This window comes from Boleophthalmus pectinirostris, unplaced genomic scaffold (genome assembly GCF_026225935.1).
Source record: "Boleophthalmus pectinirostris isolate CB_2022bp ecotype Guang Dong unplaced genomic scaffold, ASM2622593v1 HiC_scaffold_19, whole genome shotgun sequence".
In the NCBI taxonomy this organism is placed as follows: domain Eukaryota; kingdom Metazoa; phylum Chordata; class Actinopteri; order Gobiiformes; family Gobiidae; genus Boleophthalmus; species Boleophthalmus pectinirostris.
The window spans coordinates 8,486,602-8,506,080 of NW_026571140.1; the positions used below are offsets into that span (position 1 = coordinate 8,486,602).

The 19,479-nt window shown below is 38.6% G+C and overlaps 1 protein-coding gene across 1 annotated transcript in view; it reads left to right on the plus strand.

The window, feature by feature from the left end:
* Positions 1 to 15,980: 15,980 nt before the first annotated feature.
* kcnq1.1 (potassium voltage-gated channel, KQT-like subfamily, member 1.1) overlaps positions 15,981 to 19,479 on the plus strand; it is a 192,109-nt gene continuing 188,610 nt past the window's right edge. Inside the window, exon 1 of the mRNA XM_020918481.2 lies at positions 15,981 to 16,173. The gene's annotated coding sequence lies outside the window, so the exon portion shown is untranslated. The remainder of the gene's footprint in view (positions 16,174 to 19,479) is intronic.

Genomic DNA, 19,479 nt, shown 5'->3' on the forward strand with positions numbered 1-19,479 from the left:
GGTGAAAACGGGCTGATCAGTGATATGATGTCTTGAAAATAAAGTCATTAAACATTACTCAAACATGCATGAATCATAAATCCAACTTATACAAGGAGAGTAAATGAGGAGAGGAAACAGTTATAGCGTGGTTAAAAGGTCTGGAAAGTCGATTTTGCAGAATAGGTCTGCTTTAAGGTGAAATGCTGCGGGACCTATATTAGTTCTGCAGTTTTGAGCAGAAAGTCAATGGTCCCATTTAGACTACGTTGTTAGGCAATTTTAGATCAATATTGTGGTTTACAATAAAATGCTCTGCTAGTTCACTCACTATTATGCGAGGACTGTGTATATATTATGCTATACAAGAGTCTATTCTTGTACTGTACTGAACTGTTCATTACACTGAATTCAGTTACAGCAGCATGTATGTAAGAAAGACATGTCCATGCTTTATTTCTCATCCATATTCTCTCATTCAAGTTTATACAGAGGTAACAAATTTTTATTTTTTCAGTTCAAATCAAATCAATCAAACTTATTTGTATATAGAACAAGAGTGTTCCACATGTACCATAAATTCTGGACTATCAACCGCTACGTTTTTCTCACACTTTGAACACTGTGGCGAATAAAACGATGCGGCGAATATATGGACGGATTCTTTGTTTGGCACATTGTCCATATATACACTCTAAGGTTTGGCAACACAGTGGATATGTGCAGCCTGAGTACAGAAATGAACATTAGTGAGGGGATACGTCTTACCCGTGTGTGTAAATGACGAGAAGAAATGTCTCAAACTTCAGTAGCCGGACATTCACTCATATCTGATTGATAGAACTTGCCCCACGCCCGAGAGAGTCTGAAATCTGCTGAAATCCTACAAGACATTGACATGATACAGACATGACAGAGACTCTTTCTGCAGGAGACATGCACGGGGAGAGACGAGGGTGGTGCACCGAGGAAGATTCTAGTTTGATTGTGTTTTGAACAGTTATTTTGCGCTTTATACACACACACTCTTCATGGAAAACACATGAAGAAATCCAGATGATGCAGCTTTTAAGTTAGAGGCGATTGATGCGGCTGTGGAAGAAGAAAATAGAGCTGCCGCACGTGAGCTCAGCATCAATGAGTCGATGATGAGACATTGGTGACGGCAGCGTGACGAACTGACTCAATGCAAAAAGACGACAAAAGCTTTCAGAGGCAATAGAAGCAGAAGGCATCAACTTGAAAACGTTCTTGAAAGAAACATTCTTGAAGACATGGGCAATTGGGGCATATATTCAGGTGTGGCCTATTTATGTACAATTTTAAATTTTTTTTTATAATTTTGTGGCATATATTCAAGTCCTCTCAATTGTCCAATAAATACGCTTAAAGATGCATTGTGTAACTTCTCTTTTGTTCTCCTTTGTTCTTCTTTTCTATCATCATGGAGACCAAACCAGGCCAAGTGTGGAGAGGCGACCTCCGCTCACAGTCAGAATGCCAGGTTTTCAAGACAATTTTGAGCTATAAAATCATCTGTAACTGAATACATGCAAAGTAGAGATGTTTAATGTCATATTGCGGAATATTCGAATCATAGCATTGACATATCCATAGAAAGAACAAGGTAATGGACCCTCAGCTGCAAAGTTACACAGTGCACTTTTAAAATGAAGTCCAAGTCAAAGTCCTGTACAAAGCAATAGAAAATACAATAAGAGTAGTGTTTTGTGTTAAAGGGATTGGTTAAAAGAAATTGAGAACAAATAAGTCTTCCCTTTGAACAGAGGCAAAGAAGTGATTCTCTTTAACTCCAGGGACAAACACTTGTGCAGTCTTAGAGCGGTCACAGCAAATGAACAGTCACCCCGGTGTTTGCTCTTGGTGCTGGAGAGCTCCAGCCGCCCGCAGAGCTCTGTTAGGAGTGTGTGCAGTCAACAGCTCACATAGATAAGAACAAACATTAATAGTTTAAAATCAATCCTGGAGCGTATTGGGAGTCAGTGGAGGGAGTGCAGAACCACAGGGACGTGACTGTGTGTTTGTCAGCAGACGAGCTACACTGCAGAAAAGCTTGACCAAAAACACTTAAATCTATCAGAAAATGACTTAAACGTAGTGAAATGATCTGTCCATGCAGCAAGATAATTTTACTTGAAATAAACTTAAGCAGTCTCTGAACTATTACCAGTGTTGGGAAGGTTACTTTTACAATGTATTCTCCTACAGATTACAGATTACATAACCCAAAATGTAGTTTGTAACGTAATCCATTAAATTACTTAAAGTGAGTAACGGAATCTGAATACTTTGGATTACTTGATTTGCTGTAGAGAAGCAAAGACTCAGATATCGTAACATAAGATGTTTTGTCTGATAAAAGACAATGAGTGTGTATACATGTACATCAATAACCCGGTTATGATCGGGTTTTTTGAGTATCCCGGTTTCTTGATGGTGCATGTATACGCAGTAACCCGGTTTCAGTATCCCGGTTATGGCAGTATCCCGGTTATTAGAAACCGGGTTACTGTAGCTGGTTTATTCCGATAGTAACCAGGATACTGTGGCATGTAAACGCAGTATCCCGGTTACTGCAACATAAAGTTGAGTGCGCATGTGTCCAAAAGACACTTTCCAGCCTTTCACCTCAACAGTAGCGACATAAATACATTGACCAACATAAATAAAGTGACCAAACGAGTGAAATGACTGTAAAATTAAGAGCTGCGCTAAACCTGCACACGTACAATCTGCACTCGTACGACCTGCACTCGTGTGATCGCTGAAAAGCTAAAACATGAACTATCTCCTATACACTATACGCACGGAACACACTTACCATCATTAGCGCCTCTTCTGTCACAGAAATAACACACATAATCCACAGAGTCGTGTCATTTAGTCCAAAAGAAACTGATCGCATCAGCGGCGCAAGGAGCGAGTTGTTTTTATCGCCGCTAACAGTTTATGCTAATTAGCCAAACGGTCTTAAGTTTTGTTTCTGTAAAACGTAAACAAATGTGATCAGAGCTGAATTATATGATCAAACGGGCTGATGTGGCTCTACAGTGGTTTATGGTTTATATGTTGTAAAGTTGAGTTTATTTATGCAGAAGATTTTAATGAAGAATCTGCACAGTGGATTGTGGGAGATCTCGTAGCTCCTTAGCTTCTTATGCTAAAGGAGCTCACGGTTTGTATTTTTCCTGGTTTATGAAATTGGTTTAAGTTAATTTTTGCGCCTGCGCATTTGTAAGATTATGTCAAGAAACCGGGATACTCCATTTGATCATGTATACGTGGATATGAGTATCCCGGTTTCTCAGTGCGCATGTATACGCAGTAACCCGAATACTGACATAACCGGGATATTGCTAATAACCGGGATACTGATGTGCATGTATACACACTCAATGAAAAGCCCAGACTTTACTTAACCAAATTAAAAATATTATTGATAGAAGATGAGGAGACACATCCGTGCAGCATGATTTAGTCCTGTTAAATCCTGTTTTAATCCTGGTTTTAGACCTGGTTTAGTCCTGGTTTAGTCCTGGTTTAGACCTGGTTTGGACCTGGTTTGGACCTGGATTGGACCTGGTTTAGTCCTGGTTTAGACCTGGTTTAGACCTGGTTTTAGACCTGGTTTTAGACCTGGTTTTAGACCTGGTTTAGTCCTGGTTTAGTTCTGATTTAGACCTGGTTTAGTGTCCAGCAATAAGTGGAATTACGGGAAAAAAAAGGGATATAGCCCGAAATGTGAAAACAGGAAAATACCGCCGTGTAATCCATTTACTATATTTACTATTTTACTATAAGTAACTGTAATCCAATTACCACTCCAACACTGACTATTAAGTCGATAAGTCTGAAAAGAAGATGAATAACCTGATATAAGTTTTAAAATCTTTTGCAGTGTGTAGTATTGATGCTTTGTATGCTGGGGGTGTTCTACGTGTGTGTCTATGAATGTTCAGCAGTTACCATGGTGATATTAAAAACCCACACACATTAGCAAACACTGACAAAAAAGGAAGTTTTAACTCAAGAAAAACTACAAAATGGATTTTAACAACTCAGGAGCCTGTGATCAATACGAGTGTTAATGGTCCCATTTGGATTTTCAACAAAAAGGTGAGAGTGACTAACTGAAAAACTTGTGACTGTTATGTTATTTGAGAGGCATTTGTTTAACAGCACAAATCAGCTGTTATTTTTAGTCATTGTGTTAAAACAAAGCAGTTGCTTATAATTAGCGTTAGACCCCCAGAGGCACTGGTTTACACTGTTACAAGGAGCACTGCAGTAGTCAACTCTGGAACATGTATCGGCAATGATTTGCGTCCAGGCACGTCATTTTTGTCTCGACAAGCCTTCCCTATCCACACAGCTTTGAGCATATTTGTTTACGTTTTACAGAAATGCAACTTAAAACCACATGGCTCATTTGCATAAACTAAGCACTCAAAAAACATCTCAATCCTTGTGCCCTGACACGGTTCAGCTTCTGTCAGACTTAAAAAGGAAACGACTCCAGATAAACTCCAGGCTTCTTTGGCTCAGGTGTTACAGGCGAGGCCAATCCAACAGTTTTTGTGTGTTGTGAAAATGCCTGAAAAGCTGTACGCCGTAACCCTGGGCATCTGCTTTTGTGGCTCAGACAAACCGTGAGCTGCCACAAATATGTGATTGATCAAACGCTTTCATGATTAAATCCAGTGATACCTGTTATTGTTTCACACAGATGCATGGTAAAAGCAGTGGTTGAAATAGCTCTGTAAAGTAAAATAAGAGTATAGTTACATCAGTAATAATGTACTCAGTTACAAGTACAAGAACTGCTGCTAAACTTGTACTTACACTATTTTCTGATCTGTATTATTATGTTGTTTACTCATCACAAACATACCTGGACTTGCGTTTTGTTTCATTCACACACAAACTCCATATTTAGGCCGAGTTCTTCTCTCAAACTGAAAACACTCTATTCCACCTTGTGATGTCATGTGGTAATACAGGAAGTGCTCCACACACCTTCACTAGAATCATTTGGATGATTTCAGCGCTGGACTTTCCAATCTCTACTGAGCACAATGTAAAAAGTAGCTGTTAAATGTTAAATGAAGATAAGAACTAAGAAAAAAAAAAAAAAAGTGCCTGTATTTCTGTTAGCGTGGTTAGTGTATGGAACAACCTGAGTGCTGGTTTAAAAAAAAAAAAAGAAAAGTCTAACACTGTAGAAGCCTTTAAAAAGAGTATAAAACATTATGTCTTGAAAGCTATAGAGCTCTGGAATGAATGAATTATGCATTAAATTTAGTTTGTTTTAATTTATAGTTTGTCTCATATATACAGTAAGTCGTAAGTAAAATTGTAAATGCAAACTCACTGTTCATATGCTGCCTTTCTTTCTTGGAATTATGTCATTGTTTAATAGGTTAGACATTATAAGTACTTTTACTTCTGCCTAAACCCTTTCAGTCATGATCCATGGAGCTGCAGTCTATGTTTAGTTTTGCTTTGTAATGCTGCAAAATGACTGAAACTACTACTACTACAACAAAAAAAAAACAAAAAAACTTGAAAACTACCACTACATGACATCACAAGGTGGAACAGAGCGTTCTGAGCTTTGGAGATGTCAACAGACTAATAAAGGATTATGAAAACATGTGAAATAAATCACTCAAAACTCCAGATATGTTTTTGAGAAGTTAACATTATAACATGGCTTAAAACTCACTAGAGTCAATTTTGTAATATAGTAGTAATATAGGATCTTTAAAAACTGCAATAATGTATGTATTTGTTACATGGTCTAGGGCTGAACAATCAGTTTTGGACCAAAAATTGCACAATTATGGGAGCATCAAAGCTGTGTTTTTTGGGCAGTGCTCCTAAAGCTAAATTAAGGACGCAATGCACACTTTCGCCATCGCCTTATCGCCATCGTTTTTGATTTAAGGATCTGCGTCGAGGTCTATGCTTCGCAAAGTAATTCACCACCATAACACTAGGAGGTGAAGATTTAAACCTGGCGTCCGTGTAAAGTTTAACATAAACCATCTCCAACACAATAAAAAAGATATTGAAAGAAAGGAAAGGAGTACAGGAAATATATGTAGAGTGGTGGTAGAGAGGACCAATCACAGCTCTTATTGCCTGTGTAAATTAATTGAGCTTCGCAGTCCAGCGTCAAATCACCCGCTGCAGGACTCTGAAATTGCAATATCTGCCATTTTATTCAATTCAGTTTCATTCAATTCATTTTTTTTCTCAAAATCGTTCAGCCCTAACATGGTCCAATCATAGTACTGTATTCTGAATACTTGAGATACTTTCACATCAAGTAGCTCTAAGAGTGAAAACTCGGCATAGGATTAAATCATCTGTACATTTGTAGCACTGTTTGTAATACATTTATTCATCACTCAGAGCAGGAAAAATCACCCACTCTCCACAATCTTTTTTTATTTTTTATTTTTTCTTATTACTAATACTGTGCAGTTTTGAGAGGAAATCAAGTGGCAGTGTCCTTTGATTTTAAGAAATTGTTTTGAAATGGGGTTGTCAAAATATCGGAAATGAGAATGCTAATACTAATCAGAATACTAAATACTAATCAATACTAAAAATGCTATTGAAAGCAGATACTTATTTGAGCAGACAACTTGAAAAAATGATCTGAATAACTTAAAAATGTGCTTGAGCTGTACAAGTATAAGAGCACGTAGACTAGTATACTCCCTATGGAACCTACCTGGACATACATATAAGACCACATGGGAATAGAAAAGAAAGTACCGTAATTTCCAAACTACTGATCGCACATGAATATACGAGCACCAACTAAATTTTAACGCAATTTAAAAATTTTACATATATAGGCCGCACCTGAATATAAGCCGCAGGTGTCCACGGCTTCAAGAACGTTTTCAAGTTCGGTTCGTCTGCGTTTATCGCTTCTTAAAGCTTTAGTATTGAGTCAGTTCATCATGCTGCCTTCGCCAAAGTCTCACCATCGACTCATTGATGCCGAGCTCATGTTCAGCAGCTCCGTTTCCTTCTTCCACAGCCAGATAAATTACCGTTAACTTGAAAGCTGCATCATCTGCATTTCTTCGTGTGTTTTCCATGAGGAGGCTGTGTGTATGAAGCGCAAAATAACTGTTCAAAACACAATCAAACTAGAATCTTCCTCTACGTCGCTCTACCTGTCTGTATCATGTTAGAGTCTTGGAGGATTTCAGCAGATTTTCAGACTCTCAGGGGTGGAGATAGTTCTATCAATCGGCTACTGAAGTTTGAGACGTTTCTTCTCGTCATTTACGCATACAGGTAAGACATATCCCCCTCACTAATGTTAATTTAGCATAATCATTTATTGTACTTTGTTTGCGATTAAGTTGATTGCTGCCCTCTAGTGGACGCCTTTGGTTTTAAGTTTTGTTTTTCTACCACGTGCTCACTTTCAAGCGTGCAGTGCAGTCTGACAGAATACGTCTCTGTTTTCGGCCTTGGGGCATCTTTGTCCGTAAGTTCAGCTTGTTTTGTGTTGTAATATTGTTTTCTTGTATTGTTATACATATCTGAACGTTGCAACAGTAGTTTGACACATTCACGGTTTGTTGCAGTTTTACAAAAAAGATAAAGAGACAAATGTGGGAATAAATGTCAGTAAAGACAAATCTTCTCCATATGGCCGTGTGGACGGTTACACCCTTATCATCAGAAGGCCCCCTAGTCAGAAAGCCCCCTAGTCAGAAAGCCCACTAGTCAGAAAAGCCCCCTAGTCAGAAAGCCCCCTAGTCAGAAAATCATTACCTCTTTTATTGGTTTGTCAGCAAAATATCTCTTGAACAATTGAATGTATATTTGATGAAAGCAACAGGGAATAATCCCTGGATATCAGGGAAGAATTAGTGAACTTTTGGATGTATACCAATTAAAAATGGCTGCAACATCAAAATGTTTAGAGATATTGACAGGAAAACACATAATCATGCATAACAGCATTAGCTAAGGCCAGCATGACTTCATTTGTTGGTTTACAAACCCACCAATGCTATATTAAAAGAAAAAGATTTAAAATAAAATTGAAATGAAGGTTGTAGAGCTTGAATTACTGAACATTTTGCAAGTTGTTGCCTGAAAATCAGACAATTATTAACCCTGTTACACTTAAGACAGATATTTCCACCCAAATCATTATTTCCTCAAATATTTTAGCTGTATTTTAAGGGTTTAATATATTTATTACTTTTAATATTTACTTTTTAAAATATTTAAAACTTGAAATAGAATTTCATTTGTAACAATTTGTAACACTACCTGAACATGGATTTTCTGACTAGAGAGTCTTCTGATAAGGCTGACCCCATGTGGACTCTCTTTTGTATGTTCGCTATCTGTCTAACCCTCGGAGTAACGAAATCATGAGGACAGAATACTTATTTTATCACACGGCGATAAACTATTTAAGTGAGCTGACAATATCGCCAGTTAGTGTCGCAACTTCGTGTCAACCCTAGATCCATGTGTTAACCGCACAGACAGCGGCGTTTTCTGCACTCAGGCTACGCATATTCACTGTTTTGTCAAACTATAGACCGAATATATGAATGGACAATGTGCCAAACAAAGAATCTGTCCATGTATTCGCCACATTGTTTTATTAGCCGCAGGGTTCAAAGTGTGAGAAAAAGTAGCGGCTTATAGTCCAGAAATATGTTACTATGATTTAATGTTAAAAAATCACATTCTAATCTCTAAAGAAAGAGTGTTGAATTATTATCTTGGTATCAGAATCGGCCTTGAGCTTTCAGTCTGTTCCTTAGTATTGAAATCGAGTTTAAGATTTTACTATTGTGACTCTTATCTCATTTTGAATATCACCAAATGAACTGTACTGGAGCTGTGTACTCTGTAACAACAAAAAAGGTTGCAATGTCCAGTATTAAATGCATTATTAAAGATGCATTGTGTAACTTTTCTGGTGGAAGTCCATCAAATGCTTTTCTCCGTGGATATGTTATTGCTTTATCTGGAGTGTTTCACAGTGTGACTTTAAAATGTTCTATCTTCATGGAGACCAAACCAGACCAAGTTACAGGTCAGATCTGTGGAGAGGCAGCCCTGCTCACAGTCAGAACTCCTGTTTTTCTAGGTTTTTTGAGCTATAAAAACACCTGTAATTGAATAAATGTAAAGTAAACTGTTTAATGTCATACTGTGGAACATTCCAGGCACCTTGGAAGAACCTTTAAGGACATAATGGGAAATCTGGTTTTATATGGTACAATGAATACATAATCATCATATTTCAGTGGGTTAATCATTTGAATGTCACAGGGTCATACGAACAAAAGCGTATAGTTAATATTTCTACAGTAATTCCGTTAGATGGACCGAGGATGATAACAGTGTTCATCTGATTAGCTCGTGTAGGCTAACGTCCTGCTTGCTAACACTAGAGCGCTAATAAGAGCCGGACTGAGGCACTTTTAATATCCACTGGCAACAGGAGCTGTCATCACCTGGACAGCGCCGGACTCCCCGTGAGCCGCGCGCCTAATTTGTTTCTAACATTCACCGGGCTAGTCAAGGTCAGTGCTAAATCTGCAAGCAAAAATATAAGACTTCTCTATGCTAATAAGTTACAAAAGAAGATAATTTTAGACTCTTCTTTTTGTGGATTAAAGGTTTTATATGACACAAAATGGACTCTTCTGAGCTTTTAGCCATGCTCTATATCGCTGTTACTTCCTCCAAACCATACCCAGAGTTGTGTTTTCTTTCTTTTTGTTTCATTCACACGTTTGAGTAATCCTGCATTATCAGGGTATCCCCAGGTTTCACTACCCCAAATTTAAGACTTTTTAAAGACCTTTTTAAGACCACTTAAATGAAAATTAAGACCAACATTGCACTCATTACGCAGGTGAAAAACACCAGCTCGAGTTCTAATAATGACCAACCAACTATTATATCTAGAATCTAAGAGCTACTGTGCATTAAATCTAGCCAGGCTGGTGCCACCTAGTGCCTCCGCTCAATTTCATTTCTCTCCAGCAAGTAGGTCAAGAATCAGAATACACTAGACCAGGGGTGTCAAACTCATTTTGGTCCGGGGGCCGTATCCAACCTACTTTGATCCCCAAGGGGCCGGATCAGAAAACTCATTGCATATATAAACCTCAAAAATAACAATAAGTTCAAATATTTGTGCAGAGCAATACAAATCTATTACAGAAATATTTAATTGATGAACTCTTTCTTTTACAAAATATTATAATATTATGAACAACCTGAAACTTTAAGAAAAATGTGATTTCAACACAGTGTTTTTTAAATTGTATGTAAATAGGAATAAGTCAATTTTTTTGGGGGGGAAATCCTGCACTCGGCTCCACTTTTCTCATTTTGAACATTTTGCTGATGAGGGTGTCACGGTCAACAGTCAAAACGCTCGTGCTTTAAGAGCGTTTGGAAAGAGACAAGTCTTCATTTGTGCTGCTCTGGTGGGAGGGGCCACGCACAGAGACACTGGAGACGCTGCTATGATAAACACCACAGAAAATGCAATATTTTAAAAGAAAATATAATTCAAATATTTTAGTAGAAAAATCTGCCGAGGGCCACATTAAAGGTCTTGGAGGGCTGGATCCGGCCCCCGGGCCGGATGTTTGACACCTGTTCACTAGACGGTTCGAAAAAACCCTGGAATTGCAAGTTCGGGCATCAGCCAATCAGCGAAGAGCCACATATTCAGCGTTGTCAATGATTCCCGAGATCGAGGATTTAAAGCTGGAACAGGGAAAAGGGGAAAGATGTTATTGCCCTTCTTCCTATGGGATTTGAGAAAATCTTAATATACCAGTTAACCCTGTTAGCGGCGCATTACATACGTCACGACCAAATAGCAGCGATTGGTTAAATGAAAAAAGTACCCACCTACCATTGAGCGAATGAATCCTAATGCTGTGCGGTGAGACGGTTTCTACGAAGTGAAACCGGCTGATGAATCAGGCTAAATTAAACCTACACTTTTCCATGATCCATCCAACGTCTTCCTCCACTGTCCTACCGCTGGTGCCAGAAATCAAAGTATTGTTTGCGTGTACTTCATTAGACATTCATTCACGTTGTTGTTTTGTTTTTTTTTCCTCCCTCCATTTAACATTGCACTGCAGCCTGGTTGAGTCTACAAAAAAAAAAATAGGCTAATGAAATTTAAGACCTTTGCGAAGAAAAATACGACTTGAACAACATAATTTAAGAATTTTTAAGACCTCAATTTAGGAACATGAAATTTAAGACCTTTATAAGACTTTTAAGACCCCGTGGCTACCCTGATTATTAGTCTGTCTGCATCTCCAAACTCAAAATGCTCTGTTCCAAGCTTGTAGTGGACCACCACAATAAATTTGCTCTTGAGTAACTTTACTTTGGCATCTCTTGTTTTGGAATTTAAAATAACTGCTATCTTCTGACAATAGACACTGTTTTACACTATGTCCACAATACTGGGAACTGGGATTAAGTTTGTAGTCTACTGGCACTAGGTTTGCCAACTCCCTGAAAAATAAATAAGGGGCACCTCATTAGCAGGGCCGGTGTCCTGTTGATTTGAGCTACCCGTCGAAGTGTACTGGTTTTAGTGCATGTTTTGACCAGTTAAACATGTAAGCATGGACATGTGCCTGTTAGATTTGCAGCAGAATTCGCTCATTTCGACAACGCAGCCCATTTCGACAGAACACCGTAAAGCACTGTCGGCGCCACTGTCGTCCACGCTGCTTTGTTGTTTTCTGGTGTCTTCATTGCGATGCAAGCAATCTCGACCAATGAGATGATGAGCTGGATGTGAGTGTGCTGTCGGCTCATTGATCACTGAACAGGAGAAGCTGAGAATACGTTTACTGTAAATTTTCTTACGAAGCGCCATGTATTCATTCATTCCATTGGCTACACACTATTTTTGATTCTCACGGTAATACGGGACAGAGAGCGTCCCTTTTCAGCTCAATATAGGACTTTCCACTTTTCAAGGGATGGTTGGCATCCCTAAGTGGCACAGAAGGGTATTACATCTGAAAAATCAAACTCTAAAGTTGGTTACCTTTTCTGACATGCAGTTGCAATGAGCAGCCTTTTTGATGGAAAGGCTTTGAGGGAACAATGTTATAATGTGGTATATGCTCCAAAACGTTCCAGTTTTGTGAACACCTTTTTGAAACATAGGCCTACCTGGAGCTGTGTTTTGTATTAGATACACATGTTTGACCTCACAAACCAGCATGTGCAGTTTGACCCACGTTAATCCTCCGTGTGACCTCACATACCAGTGTGTACAGGCTCACATTACACACAGATCCATCTGTGATTAGTCTGTATGAAGGATTTGTATTCAATATTTCATAAACATTACTTATCTGTATCAGAATGTAGACATATTAACAGCAGTCCCCAAACCCCGGAGCCACCCACAGTTTTTGTGTTGGTCTTATCATTTTATTTTGTCATATTTATCCACCACACCTTAAAGGCCGGTCCGTGAAAACATTTGTCTGACATTACAACGGTCCATGGTGCAAAAAAAGTTGGGGACAGCTGCTTATTAAGATAAATGTTCAACTAAAATACTTTACAGTTAACGTAGCTTTTACTGATGACTGATAATTAAGTAATGTGGAATCATAACTACAAAACTATTGTACATAATGGCCAAGTTGTTTCTGTAATCATTTGATGATTATCCAATCAGAGAAGCAGAATAAACCTCATGAGTCCCTTATTTGAGTTGCCTGTTCCTATGCTGAAATCCAGTTGTTTTGAACCTAAAATGCCTCTTTCTGATCTGAATGGTCACTACTTAAACCCCGGCATCTGCAGCCAATCATGAATCAGTGCTAGTGCAGCGAGGGAATTCTGGAAGACTGAGAATGAATGTTGGTTAAGGCTGCTTCAGTTGTCATTAGCGTAAATACCTTTATAAAAATACTGTGACAGCGCAGTCCACATTACTTAAAAGATGAAAAAAAACAGTAGTGTAAAATATATCTCCTCTAATCCAGATTTAGTGTGAATATGCCACACTTCCTTTGAGTGTGTTCAGTGGCACGTCTGTGTAACACTGAGTTTAGCTGGAGCTTTCACTGTGCCTGTCTCTCTTTCCTGTGCTGACGCTCTAATGAGCCCAGCATCCACAAACGCGGCAGGCCTGTTAGCGCTCAGCACAAACCAAGCCTCCAATCAACACTATTTTTAGGACACAGAGATGGTGTAGTACTCCTCCAAACTCCACACACTACAGCAGGAGTTCTGTGTGGAGTGGAGCAATATTGCATTACCATATTTTAGCTTCTATAAGTGCTGACAATGCATGGTTTAAGATTAAGACTGTGACCTAGCAAAAGAAAACTATTTTTTCAGTGGATATGTTTCCTCTCTCATTCTATGCAGCTTTTTGGTTCTGGTAAGGGACTGCCATTAAGCTTTCTATTATAAAAACAATATATATTATAAAATAATATATATAATAGAGAATACAAATAGTTCCTAAATGATTCATTAGGGTCATGAACTGTTATGCAAAATATAAATGCAACAGTTTACACCTTAGGATAGCTCAATGGATTTAAAAATTGAAACTAAACCCTAGTTGCTTAGAGTCAGCAGGATGTGTCATTAGCTCCTCCCCTCAGACAGATATTGTGGCTAAATATACCGTGAGGACGATGCAGGTCAGTGGTAGCACAGAAAAATGGTTTTGAACTGCAGAGACAGACTGAGGCTCACTGGGGCACAGAGGCTGGAGAAGTGTCGTGCAGAAATAAGTTGATCCAAATTGCCTCGTCAAACGGAAGATAACGTCTAGCTCCGCGCTGTCCATTCATACAAATATAGCCTACATGAGCCATGCCTTTTCAATCCAGTTTCAAGTGCTTTTGCTTTCACCGCCGACCACGCAGTCAGAGTGAAGCTAACTGGAGGCGCTGTTACTCAATTATGACTTTAATTTGAGCTTTACTTTGAAAATAGACAACAGGTTAGCAGATTTGTGCCATAACAAACCTTTTAAAATAACATACAATGTTAGGGAATCACTGGTCGGACCCAAATATGCAGAGGGAAAAAAGTATTTATTACACAAAAATAGTCTTGGCGGGGGGATAGATTCCAGGGGAGGCAAGAAGGGTCCGGGTTGGCTGCAGATGGGAGGTCTGTGGAGATGGAGGCTGACCGGAGGCTTACAGAAACTGGTGGGTACGGGATGAGGCTGGCTCCAAATGAAGTGCTGGGGATAGTACAAAAGAAACAGGTAAGCATCAGAGTAGTTGAGAACAGGAAGAGGCAAGCAGGTCAGCAGGTCTTTTATCAGGATGGAGAACAGGGTGCAGTTCAGCAGGTGTGGAGGAAATGCAGGAAGCAGAGAGTTACATACAAGTTACTGACATTAGCCAAGTGTTAGTCAGTTAGTCATTCTCTCAGCTTTTTTGTTGAAAACACTAGTGTTGTAGTACTCAAGACCAGTCTTGGTATCAAGACCAGCCTCTTGTCTCAGTCTCGAGGTCTGATACTCGACAGGTGATAAACTGGGGATAGATTTATAAAAACATTGATTATATATATATATATATATATATATATATATATATATATATATATATAATAATATATATAATCTTCCAGAATAACTGTAAAATACAAATAAATGTAGAAAATGACAAAGATGGTCTGGATTTGGTCTTAACGGACTATGGTCTCAGTCTTGGCCTTTAAAAGTCTCGGTCTTGTCTTGATCTCGACCTTCAGAGGTCTTGGTCTTGTTTCTGTCTCGGGACCCTGTGATCTCAGACTGGTCTTGGTCTCGATTAGTGCGGTCTGGAACACTAGAAAACACCCAAACAGGACCATGTACACTCATACTAAGTCAACAACATCATGCATTTTCAACACTTAAAGTTGAACAATTATTGAGCCATCCAACCCAATATTTGTTCAACTTAAAGTGTTGAAAATGCAAGATCTTGTTGACTTAAGTATCTTCAAAGTCATGTATAAAGCAAAGTGCAATGTATCACCTGTAAATATTCAAAGACTATTTGAGATGAGAAAACGCCACGACAATTTAAAAGGAACCTACATGTTTAAAAAACCCAGATTCAGAACCAAGGTTATGAAGCGAAGCATCGCTGTGAAAGGAGTAAACTTATGGAATAGTCTTGACAAAGAAATAAAAGAATCAAGTACAATGATGACATTTTAAAAAAATACATAAAATCAAATGCAACATGTTTGTACGAAAAAGAAAACTAAGTTGTTGTGCATAAAAGTGAAGATTACTGTTTGCAACTGATCAGTAATTGTGCCTGAACTGATTTGGAATGTTTAGTGACCATCGGTGTTGATGTGTTGTCTTGAAAGGGGAAAGGAGAGCAGATAACATAAGATTTCTCTTCTTTCTGCTCCTTTTCATTCATTTCTTGTATGTCTGATGTTTTGACACTCTCGATGTCTTTTTATACTTTATGAAATAAATAAATATTGATCACATGCTCCTGAAGACCTGGTACATTACTGCAACAAGTATCAACAGAGGCTACTAGAGGCAACATTATAACATGACTGGGTGTTGGAATTGTGTTTAATTTATGAGAATCCTTCCAACACAGTTGAGACTTTGCAGCTGGTATCATCAACATTCTCTGGAGGCATGATACTAACTATCAATCCAACAGGCAGATTGTGTCTTTAGAGGTGGAGACTTCTGGGACCGTGAGAACTTTGCTAAACATGATTACGTCACTGCCTTGTAATTTACTGAATGAGAGAGGCCCACTACTTCAACACCTCCAAACTTCAGCACTGTGGCGTGGCTGTGTCTGAGCAGGGGGAGGGCTTCTACTGGGCATTCTTGCACATGTCCACTCTAGCGGCAGCAGCAGGCAACAGAGCCAGAGGGAGATAAGGAGACAGGCCAGAGCACGCACACTCTGAGCACTGAGCCACGGAGCTGCGAGGTCCCCCAGAAAACGACCTGATTTCTGGAGCGTTACTAAGAGAAGTTCTCCTGAAGGCGGTGTGTGCATCCCAAAGAGGACAGAGTCAGGAGCACATGGGATAGATCCTTCTGCCAACGCATTCCAACAGAAAGTTCAAGCTGCCCTGGAAAACTGTAAAGCAGAGGTGGGTGGCCGGAATACAATGAAAGTGAAATCGCTGCATGTGTTTTATGACTTATTTGCAATTCTACAACTTTAAGCCTTGATCTGTGAACCGAAACCTCCTTCAAATATTTGTCATTGATAAGGTTTCTGTAGCCAAGGTTATTTAAAGATTGGAAACGGCAGCTTTTTACATGAAGTGATTTAGCAAAAGCAATGTTCACTAAAGTTCTTTTCCTTTAGTCATAGTTTGTGTTCTATTCAGGCTAATTTTGAATTTATTCTAAAGATTGATTAGTTAGACGATTATTTATGCAGTAATTTTTCAAATACACTTTAACCATATTAATTAAAAGAAATGCTGACAGAAGACTTTTAGAATTTAAGAGTGTAGTATTGAAAATCACACTTCATAAAGTTTTGTCATTGTGGTTTAGTAACGCTGCTGTCTTTGTGATTAAATACCTTCGGCCATGTGTTTTAGGCTCTGTAGAGTGAGTGATTATTTTAGTCATCTATTAGTCACGACTTTTCTAATGCCGTTCTAGTAATTTTGTTTTTCTCTGTGAAAGCTGAAATACTCAAATTATTTTTGTCATAGATGAGTAAATTCTGTTTTCCCCACAGAATGTTTATTGAATTTGTGACAAACATCTGACTTATCTTAGAAAACATATTATTTATCGCAAACTTGAGCCGTGTGAGTCAATATATGACACTTTGGGATGAGTGGATTGGCTGTACATGTGTGGTCCACTCTGTTTCAGTTTTCGACCAGACAAAAGCTGACCAATTTTTTTATTTTTTTTTTTTGCATTTGAATACTGGAGCTAGAAACTACTAATAGATGTAAATACATACCTACATACACAGTTTAAAAATCATGTACCCCAGCTTGAATGAAATGCTTAAAATATTTGTTGAACTTCGAGGACCTGATTGTCAAATAATGGTCCAAAAAAACAGGACTGAATAGATTTTTATTCAAAAGTATTGAGGATAGATCATTCACATTAACCTATAATTGTAGTAACAATACAATAACACTTTGATTTACTTTTCAATTTTTTTATTTTACCAGCAACCCCAATTCTGTAATATACACCGTGAGTTTGGGTAAAGTTTTTGGGTGAGCTAATTAAATTTAACTAAACCAGACTTAAATGTTCAGTGTTTTTAATCATTTCTTTAAGTGTTCTTCAAAATGTGAGACCATTTCCTCTCCCAGTAACACAAAGTCGGGAGCAGGTCACCGCGCACTCTGTTGCAGTTCAAACATTCTTTACTCAGGACTTTCTTCTCAAGGTCTTTTTCCCAATGACCTCATTCACAAACACAGTCTCTACTCAGCGAGAACGTACACAAGGTGGCCTTATTTGGTACGTGCAAGAAAAATACGGATTCATAAAACAGTGAATCAGCGTATTGTGGTCAGGAGTATCTAGTTGGAGGGCACCAACCAGTCAGATCAGAGGAAAAGTAACCCATGTTCACTGAAGAATGCAGTTGTACCATGTTTAAAAACAGGTACAGACTCATCCTGTCTAATCTCTAATGACAACTGGTTCCACAGCCGAAGGGCAGAAACAGAAAACACACGGTCCCCACGAAGTTTACGTTTAGTTTTTGGGACGGGAGCTGGAGTTGATCTGCAGACCTGAGAGTGCGAGAGGGGACGTAAGGGTGGATCAAGTAGGAGGGCGCTAGACCGTGCAAACACTTAAAAGTAAATAAAATAATTTTAAAATTGACTCTAAAAGACACCGGGAGCCAATGGAGAGAAGCTAAAATAGGTAAAATGCTCTCGTGTTTCCGGGTTCTAGTTAAAAGTCAAGCCGCTGAGTTTTGGACCCATTGCAATTGGGAAAGTGTATTTTGGCTGACACCAACATCAAGTGCATTACAATAATCCAATCTAGCTGTCACAAATGCATGTATGACAGTTTCGAAGTGTTGCGTTGACAAAATAGGCTTAATTTTGGCCAGTTGTCTTAGCTGGAAAAAAAAAAAATTTTTATTTTACAACAGCACTAATTTGCTGATCAAGTTTTAGATCTGGGTTCATTTTGACACCTAAGTTTGTAACAACTGGCTTCACTAAATTATTTAATGAACCCAGGTCCACAGGAAAAGAAGAATTTAAGGAGCTAGGGCCAAAAAACCATAACTTCAGATTTTTCCTGATTTAGGTGCAAAAAAAATTCATGACATCCAAGATTTTATGTCATTTATGCAGTCTAGAAGTGATCTGGCAGCCTGCATATCATGTCTCTTTAATGGCAGATAGATAGTTGTGATGGAATAGATGCAAGATTTTAAATTCAATGCCATACAGTGGAACATACCAGGCAAAGCTATATTCTCTATGGTGACAAGTGGAGAACACCTCACCAGAAAAGTTACATAATGTACCTTTAAAATGATATTGTATATGACATTTGCAAATGGCTGATGATTACTGTTGAACTATGTTTCTGTGTAGACTCTGCACACTGAGCGATAGGTGCGTTGGAGGAGAGGCTCTTAGCTGTTTTCAAGAAAAATCCCGCACACAGTCTCACTCCTGTTTTTCTTTTATTGATACGACATTTTGGCCCCTGAGGAAGGTCTGAGGGACTGAAACGTCTTCTCAATAAAAGAAAAACAGGAGTGAGACAGTGTGCGGGAGTTTACTATTGAACTATGGAAATGCTCTTATAACAAAAATCAAATAAAAGTTGTCTAAAGCCCTCACACTACACAGAATAATTTGCCCAATTTGCTACTCCCCAAATTCAGGGAGGTGTGACCAGATTTTGAGTCTTGGTATCTGATTTTGAAGCTGCTGTGTGTGTGGTGTCAGAGTGAGAGTGAGCTGCTTTTTCATGGTAACTAAAAAAAAACATCACCACGGCAACAGCCAATAAAACAGAGCAACTGGGGCAGACGGAGTAAAACACAGAGGTGCAAGATACAAACTCAGGAAACAGAATAATGAGTTGATTTATTACTATTATAAAGCTGTCACTTTAAACTGCAGCATCTCATCCATATTATCAATAGAATTTGTCCTCTGCAAATAATCACACCCAGTCTACAAAACAGCCTTAGTTTTGTTTTGTTTTTTTAGTAAAAAGGCAAGAGTAGTTCCTCTCGTATGTCTGTTTACTATGAAGGTAAATATGTTGCAAAATGGGAGAGCGTGTAAAGTTGATTTGAGAACATGTAGAATATAATTTGAGAATGTGTGGAACAAAACTTTGAACTTGTAACTGCCTATTTGCATATATGTGTGTGGTGAATTTGCAGTCATGGTGAAAAAAAAACGGACTGAGATCAGGACTGAGAC